The sequence below is a fragment of the Myotis davidii genome, unplaced genomic scaffold (assembly GCF_000327345.1).
Source record: "Myotis davidii unplaced genomic scaffold, ASM32734v1 scaffold573, whole genome shotgun sequence".
Lineage (NCBI taxonomy): Eukaryota > Metazoa > Chordata > Mammalia > Chiroptera > Vespertilionidae > Myotis > Myotis davidii.
In genome coordinates, this window is record NW_006285997.1 from 7,075,862 (window position 1) to 7,085,460 (window position 9,599).

General features: G+C 35.5%; 1 protein-coding gene across 1 annotated transcript in view; it reads left to right on the forward strand.

Moving 5' to 3' along the window:
* The window catches only part of MPLKIP (M-phase specific PLK1 interacting protein), a 25,088-nt gene that overhangs the window by 14,959 nt on the left and 530 nt on the right, over window positions 1–9,599 (forward strand). The gene's annotated exons all lie outside the window — the stretch shown is intronic.

Genomic DNA, 9,599 nt, shown 5'->3' on the forward strand with positions numbered 1-9,599 from the left:
CCCTTTCGCCTCCCTGCATTGTGCCTACATATGCAAATTAACCGCCATCTTGTTGGCAGTTAACTGCCAATCTTAGTTGGCAGTTAATTTGCATACAGCCCTGATTAGCCAAAGAAAAGGGTATTGGTCGTACGCCAATTACCATTTTGTCTTTTATTAGATAGGATAACTCATAGGTTTACTTATTTTTTTTGCTATTGTAAGTAGGATCTTTTACATAGTTAGAAATTCTAAAATAATTAACTTATAAAGGCCAATAGTAATTTTGAATTGTTTTTACATTTGATTGTTTAAAACAGTATTGATTTATTTTATTGTTTAGAATTGATTTTAGTTGATTCCCTTGCATTTTATAAATAGTTAGTCATATCATCTACATAAAATAGATAATTCTATTTCCCTTGTTTTTTTCCTACTTTTTTGTACTTTGTGCAATTTACTTGACCACCTCTAATTGTTTTGATTGGAACTCAAGTATGAAACATAGCCTAATAAGAGGGGAATTGAGGTTACAATAGATATCTTTTACCATCTTAAAAAATATTCATTTTTTATTTTTTTAAATTTTATTTAAAAACTATTCAATTTAGTCAAATACTTTTAATTATCTACAAAAATTATATGATATTTTATAATAGTATTGATTTGATAAATTATATTAATCAATTTAACAATATTGAAAACATGCTTGAATTCCTGGAATAAACACTCCATTAAGTCATGTTCCATTTATTTTTAAATATATTGCTAAAGTATTTTGTTATGAATTTAGATCAACATTTATAAGTGATATTCTGTTGATTTTATGTATTCTGTAAAATTATTGTCATGTATTAGTATTAATATATATTCAATTCATAGTATGAATTTGGAAGGTCTCCCTGGGAATATTTTCCTAAAATTTCAGTTAGCTGCTTTTTAGAAATTTACTAAAATTACCTCCAGAAAATTCCCTCATCCCCTAAGGCTTTGATTCAGCTTGTTTTATTCAGTTTTTGTTATTATTTTACTGTTTTGAGTGACATTCTTTTTTTTTTTTTTTGAGTGACATTCTTTATGGAAATCATTATGTGTAGATCATTTTTTCTCTCAGGTCAGTTTAGGGAAATTATATTTTCCTATAAATTATCTATTTTGAACAGATTTTCAGATTATTTGCATATTTCAAAGCAAATTTATTTCACTTGATTCTTAAATTTCTATTTCTATGATCATTTCTGTTATTTTAAATTTTCCACTTTTTCTTTTTTTATTAGGTGACTGAAGAGTTTTTCTGGTTGGTTGATATTTGTGAAAGAATAACCTTTGGCATTTATATATTAGTTAAAGTATTCTGTGTTCCAACTCATTGCTTTATTGTAAATATATCTCTATGCGTGGCTGTAAATTTTGGTTCACTAATATTGCTGCTACGAAGACTCTGGAACAAAATCATTAACATTTGACTTTGAATCACTGAACAGACTACATTGAGGGACCTAAGAATATACACAATGAATTCCTAGAATGTAATTAATAAGGGGTTAGATTTGAGTAGCACTCTATATTAAAAAAAAGAAATCATGCTCCTTTGTCCATAGGCTGATTAATAACTTTGGGGGTTCATATTTTCACATAAATTACTTAATGTGTCTAAATTTCATATAATGTCCATTATCCTTTATCTTAAGTTGCAGTTCACTGACTTAAAATTAGAATGTGACATTTTAAATAACATCCCAAAAATGTTACAGTAAGTAAACTAATATGTCTTTATTAGTCCTTGAGAATCAATTTCAAAAGCCTTTAGATTCTGATGAAAATTATGCAAATTTCAGCATACTATCATCCTTATAGTTTATGTTAATTTGACATTAATGTTAGCTGCCTATCTTGCTAACAATAATCCATCTGAACTAGCAGGCTGGAATACCAATTACGGAAATGAGTAGAGCTCATCCTTGAAGCTTCTTTTCTCTGTTACAAGTAGACATATATCAGCACACAGGGAATAGCACAGATGTATCAAAGTCTTTCAAGTATCCAGGCATCTTTGTATAATGGAGCAGGCTGTGGTTGACATACTAAATCTTAAAAAGGAAAAGAAGTCACTTTGCATTGAGAACAAAAAGAGCTGAAAAGAGAAAAATTGGCGTAAAGATATTATTATACGTTGAGAGTCATTATTAGAGAATGTGGACCAAGTGGAGTTTCTTTTTCGCAGTGGGTTAATTTTATTTCATTGAATTTGTTTGTGAGGAATTCCGAGTACTAATTGATTTTTTTTAATGAGGTTTTTCTTTTTCTTTTTTCCTGCCTCTTGATTCTGGCTGCTGAGTATGAATTACTTTGTTATTTTTACTCTCATTATTGGCATATAAAGAAAGTAAATACTTTTTTTAAAACTGATTTTTGCTATTCAAAACACATTGCTATTTTGTTTTCAAAGGAAGAGTCAGCTGGAATCTGTGAGTTTTTGTACACGTATTTTCTTACAGTGGTGCTACTTTTCTTTCTATACTAATATTAGGGCAATATGCAAATTGGTTGGGATGCCCTCACACATAATGACTGATCAGCAGGTTGCATGTGCAGCAGGCGTGGGTGGGCGGGGACTTGCAGTGTCAGGGATTTGTGTCACACCGTCACAATCTATCACCAGGAGGGCCTCCAGACAGCCCAGCCCAGGAGCAGCTGCTGGCGGAGACACATGTAGGACTTCCTCATGGCCTGGCCTGGGGGTGGCCCCCAGCGGAGGTGCACAGAGGCCTGCCCAGCGCTACCATGATACTGCCTGTGCGCGTCCCTGCCCAGCGCTAACCTGACACTGCCTGTGTGCGTCCCTGCCCAGCGCTGACGTGATGCTGCCTGTGTGCGTCCTCCGGGGATGTGACGCTACCTGCGTCCATCCTCACCCAGTGGTGATGTGATGTTGCCTGTGTGTGTCCCTGGCCTGGGAAGTGGCGGGGGGTGGGGGAAGGCAGGTGGGGCCAATCAGGCCAGCTAGTGGGGGCAGTTGGGGGTGATCAGATTGGGAGGGGGCGGCAGTTGTGGCCGATCAGGCCACCAGGGGTGGGCAGTTGGGGGTGATCAGGCCGGCAGGCAGGTGAGCAGTTAGGAGTCAGCGGGCCCAGATTGCGAGAGAGATGTCCAACTGCCAGTTTAGGCCCAATCCCACAGGATAGAGAGAATCATATAGTGAACAGGCACATAACTTTCACCTTGGTAAACAACTATGTACATTTGACAAATAGTTTAAAGCATTTTATTTTTGCTGAAGTACTTTAACTTAATTATAGACAACATGATAATTTATTCCTAAATATTTAAGTATACATCACTCTAATTACAGATTTCCTGTATAAAAAGAATACCTTTATACAGTAGCAAAAAAAGTAATAATTCTCTTTATTACCTACTAGTCCAATCATATCCAAATTTCAGAATAGAGATTTTAGTGCCATTGCATTTTGGTATATAGTATGAAAAGTTCTGTTTCACCATGTTCTTTATGTATGATGAGAGTAAATTTACGTTTCTGATGAATGGATGGACATCAGAGACTAAATCTTGAATGTTCTCACCACAAAACAGAGATGCTAATTATGTGATGTCATGAAGATGTTGGAGGTGTTAGCTAGCACTGTGGTGGCAATCATATTGCCATATATATCCTATATAATAAAAGGCTAATATGCAAATCGAATGGCAGAACAACCAATCGCTATGATGTGCACTGACCACCAGGGGACAGACGCTCAACACAGGAACTGCCCCCTGGTGGTCAGTGTGCTCACAGACGGATAGTGCTGCTCAGCCAGAAGCCAGTCTCTTGGCTGGCAAGCGCAGTGATGGTGGCAGGAGCCTCTCCCGCCTCCACAGCAGCGCTAAGGGTGTCTGACTGATGGCTTAGGCCCACTCGTTCTTAAGCCATCAGTCGGACATCCCCCAAGGGCTCCTGGACTGCGAGAGGGCACAGACCAGGCTGAGGGACCCCTCCCACGTGCACAAATTTCATGCACTGGATCCCGTGTGTGTGTGTGTGTGTGTGTGTGTGTGTGCGTGTACACATATTTACACATGCACACACAATCAACAGGTTGTACCTTAATCTTACACAATGTTACTTTGCCAGTAAATCTGTGGGAAGAAACAGCTGACTTACAGTGGGGATTGAAAGGTCTTCAAATGAAACTAGTGATGAAGGTACCTGCCCCGTAGTAAGTGATGTCAGAAAATGGGCTGCAGCCTCTACTGGGGCTTCCAACACGGTTAGCTGAATTTTCTCACGTAGCTATAATCTACAGTTATATACTTCTAAAAACTTTAATTTTTGTAAAGAAAGCTGAGAATTTCAGTTCTCCTACTAGGGCGGTACCTGGTGGATAAATAAACTGCAGTATATAAAATTTCACACTCATATTGCACTCCTCCCTGCCTTTACAGTAAGTTCAAACAATTTTTTATTTTTAAAATATCCTCTACTTTTTCCCTCCTACACTTCTTCTCACATTTCGTCCCACTCCTTATTTCACCCCCTCTGCTTTAAGAAAGTCTTTCTTTTCATTCCTTTTCAACCCTTAAAAATGAACATTCTCACTTCATTAACTCACTTTACCTGATACTTTATTTACATATTTGCCCTTATAACTACTTTATCCCGTAAAACTCTTCTCAAACACCTGCATTATTGTGACACTTTGGAATAATCATGAACATTAGAAAACTATGTGTTTCAGAGTGTTCCTAAATTGCATTTAATAGTAAACTTCATTTGTAAAATGGATATGATAATATGGTCTTAATAATAATGTTTAGGCTGTCAATAATTATATAGTATGTGACCAGTGTTTATTATAAAATCTTTTTAAATTTGTTTATATAAAGTGGAGGTTAAGTCATTAACCTTGGTGTTTACTTCAAGATTGTAAATGGACTTGTGTAGTTTGTAAAGAGAATCAAATGATGTACCAGTGATGTAGATAAATGTTTTCTGTAAAGTATATAATTCTGTGTATAGTATTAATAATATTCTAAAATATTTAATCAAGTTTTCTAAATGAAAAATAGCTCTCTAAAGAGCAAAGAATGCAAAGGAGAAAACTAATGCCAGCCCCACCATAGCTGTGAATTTGCATCTTTGTTCCTGGGTAGCCTGACTTTTTTTTTTCTCCTCTCCTTCCTCCCCTCTCCTCCTCTCCTTCCTCTCCTTTCCTCTCCTCCCATCCCATCCCCTCCCCTCATTTTCTCTTTTCTTTTTCCTCATCGAAAGAGTTCTTTTTTCGCTCATGAAACTCTCTTATCCAGTTTCCCAGCATGCTCTTGCTCAAAAGAGCAAGCAGCTGCTCAAAATATTCCTACTTCAGTAAACTAGTTATATCTTCTTACCTGCAGTTTACCTAGATTTAAATATAAAAAGTATTCATTCCTAACTGTAAGGTTGTAAATTTGCATAATTTGCATTCCACTAATTAACAACTTAATCATGATTCTATATAGTGGTACTTTTAAATTCACATTTTAATCATAAAATACTTTGTTAGCTGATCTTTAAGTCAGATATATTCAGAAGCAGTCTTTCTGAGACCCATCAAATCGCACCAGTATCTTTTTTACTCAAACTGCTTTCTCATAGGTGTCCAGCCTATGCTAGAGCACCAGTTTAAGTTTGTTGAATGGGGCTATACCTATTTTGAAAAATGTAGCAAAGTGTTGTTGATAAGGGACATAGTCTAAGGTGAGGATTTTGTAAAACTTCTCCATAGAAAAGATTGGGGAAAATTTTGTCTTAACTATTTAATTGCATCTTGGCAGTGTTTGGTAATAACTTTTAACATTTTTATCAGACTGTCATTTAAGACTTCTTTCCTTGAAATTAAAATTTAAGTCAGAATGGTAATATATCAATTTAAACTTTATATAAATATTTTATACTGTCTTGTTTTGAAAGCATATCATGGCAGTTATAATTACATTTACCAGATATTTGCATAATATTTTTAACCAGATTGGAACAATACTGCAAATGGCTCACTTGTTTTCATTCTCTAATTTTGAATTGGTTTTTGTGGGTGAAGGGGACTCTAATTTGACTAATTTCAGCACAAGGAGATACATTATAATAACTGAATGAGAAAATGTCAATAAGAGTAAAATCAATGCAATAATTTGGATTTGAGGAGTGAATCTTTATATTAAGTTCAGTTTCAGGTAACAGATGCTTTTCAAAGTGTTCCACCAACTGAGTTGAATAATCTCTGGTATAATGTAAATAAGTTACACTAACCAACATCATAGTTCTTTGAGGTGTGAATATGATTTATTTATGCAATAAAGCTTTCTTAGCACCCTTTATAAGGGATTGTGCTAGACAATTATAAAAAAGGTATGCTGTGTAATATTTATCTCTTCATTCTTTGTACTTATTGTAGTGTTTCGCATTCAATAAATGCTTAAATGAATGAAATGATACATTTAAATAAATGGAACACTAAGTAAATAAAATATTAATTATTAAAATGTATTTAAACTTTTCATAATATTTTGAGCACATAGATTAGACAAAATGGTATATAAACAAATTATTGCACTGCAAGGCCATACATTGCAATAAGCAAATGAGAAAATGGTAATAGGAGTAAATCAGTGCAATTACTTGGAATTGAGGTATAAATTCTAATATTAAATTCAGTTGCAGGTAACAGATGTCCCAGATTATCAGGGGTTTACATGAGAAAGATTTTAAATTTTTTCTCACATACATAAACGTCTAGAGATAAAGAGTCTAGGGTTAGCATACTGGCTCTGTCTCCCTCTCATTCCAGCTCTTCATTGCAAGGCACAATATTTCCCTTTATTCCAGGTTGTTGATAGAGTACTAGTCGTCCCATTCTTGTTGCTGACATCATAATGATCTGAACTTTAAGGCAATATGAGCTTGAACAGTCCTTTCCTGCCATGGTATGAGGTAATAGAACAATCTAAACACAGAAAATGGCATTTACAGAGGCATACTGCATTACCTGAACTTCTAAATTACAAACTTGGACTTTTGTCTTTGTGAAAGTTTGGACTCACTGATGGATTTTCCACCCGAGTTGCATTTGTTTTGAGCAGACAAATAATAAAGACACAGATTGGCGGACGACCAGGAAAAGACTGAAGGCAGGATCACTGAGGTGCTTTTCTCATAATTCAGTTATCAAAACTATTTTGAGAAAACCACAGTATTTTGGGAAAACATATTTTACTGTATTTTTCAGATGAACCAAGAATCCAGGTTCTCCTTGCTATATAATTCAACACTTAATCTTCCTTGTATTTAATATTAGTGAACATTTAGTAATATCAGAAAATAAATTTTTAATATTTGTGGAAGGAGATTTTTGCACCCATGTTTATTGGTATATTTAGCTAACATAAAAATGCTGTCCTCATAAAAGTGTCAAAATAACTTAAAGAACCATACATTTAATATAAGAGGTGACTCAATTTTGGCTAAAAATCTGTTTCCACTTTTGTTCATGGATCCCACTGTCCCTCTGTTAGCCAGTGTTGTGAAAGTAAGTTACATAAAAGTGAAATTATTGGCTTAAAGTTATTCAGAAAATCTGAAGGGATAAATATGGTAAATCAGATTTTTTTTAATTGTCTAAAGTTTTACATATGTCTCCTTTTCCCCCAGTGGTAAATCACATTTTAATAAATACCAACAATTCAATTTAAAAAGATGGCTCTGAAGATTTAAATATTTTTATATTTAAATTATAGACACACCATAAAGTCGTTGTTTTTTTGGTGTTCTGTTCAAAGTGACCAACTGAGTTTGTTTGTATACATCTCTTCTTTCCAATATGATATTGACATGATGAGAGTAATATCCAAATGACAATAACTCCTGGACAGCTCTGGGAAACAAAGTTGCAACGCCTAAAGACCTCGGGGAGGTTTTGCCAGACGAGGGAAACGGATGGGTGGAATTCAGTGTTGATGTTGGCAATTCCATAGCTACCGTTCGCTATGAAATATTCAACGTTGCCCTTTTTGTTATCTCTGTGGTAGTTTCTTTGGATATTCAATGTTGCTCATCTCCTTTTGTAATGTCTGATATTTCCCAGTGTTGTTTTTTCTTTCTGTAGTGGTGCTTTCTCTGTCTCCTTGATAATAATTTTAAAATGTTTGTAATTTTAATGACCTTGGCAAGTACAGGTTCTGGGGATCTCGTTTAAGGGGCAGATAATAGGTGTGCCACTGGGGAGAAATATACTGGATTAATTAACTTTAGCATATTATTTCCTATTCTCAAACAAAATAAAACAACAACGACAACAAAAAAGCCTGACAAAACAGAAACAAAGCCATTACACATACAGAACTGAGACCTCATTTCCTACTGCTCTAATTCATTCCTGTATTTTCTAAGGCTGTTCTAGGGTTAAATACTGGCCATACCGTTTTAGTCATACGTATCTGGCTAAGCCATCTTAGTCATATGTATCTGGCTAAGTTGGCCATGGTTTTGTGACCTGTCAAATGAAATAACATAGTCCCATAGGGTGGTAGAATTAGTTAGATAAAATACTATACATAAACCAACCAGTATTATACATAGAATGGCATCTGGCAAAAGCCAATGATAAAATATATAAAGATGTATGAATTTAGGAGAGTATAGCTTATTTCTTTGGTATTTTTGAACTCTTTTTGAAATGAAAGAGACTTGAAGCTTCATCTAGTCTCCTGGTTTCCAAATGTAGATCCAAAGTTTATGTCTGAAGCTCCTAGAAAATAGACATGTCTGTGCCCCGTGGTCAGGTGATTTATATGATAATATAGGATAAGGCCAGGAATTTATATTTTTGTGAAGCTTTTCAAGTAATACTGAAGTGTAGCTGATTTGGGGAACTGCCCGTCTTTCTTCAACCTGCTCATTTTATAGCGAAAAAACCCAGTACCAGGGAGGCTGAGCTCATCTTCACCAGTTCAGGTCTTTGTCTATGGTGACACTTCCACATGCCGTGCTTATGCACGAGAGCCAGGAGGCTGCATGCATGTGAAGGAGTATGCCGGTGGAGAAGCCGTTCCTAAGACAACCACGATGACTCCGTGGTGGCTGAGCATGGATCATACATGGCTAAGGAGGAGTCTCTAAAGCAAGAATAATATGCTTGGGTCTGGGTTGCAGAGCCCTGCGGCCAGAGAGGCTTTTACCCATTTTTCAGTCTAGCCAGTTTCTTAGATGGTATTTAGGGGAAGGAACTGGATTGCTGTCTTGGATTCATCACTAAGAAATGTAACTGCTCATGCTTAATCTCAAAGACAAGATCATACTGAGAACAGCAAATTGAATATAGATCTTTGTTTGAAATACAGAAGTTACTGATTGTTAGTTTTTATTCTGAAGGCACCTTGATGCATTTTTAATGAGTGCAAAAATAATATCACCATTTTATGTTTTTGAATTTAATATATGATCATCTCAGTCTTATCCTCACTCTTGGAATTGACCTTACACTTATTGTTTATGTGTGCTGAGTGCACTTGGCTGCAAGTTCTTACCACAAGTTAGAACAGGGGTGGGCAAACTTTTTGACTCGAGGGCCACAATGGGTTCTTAAACT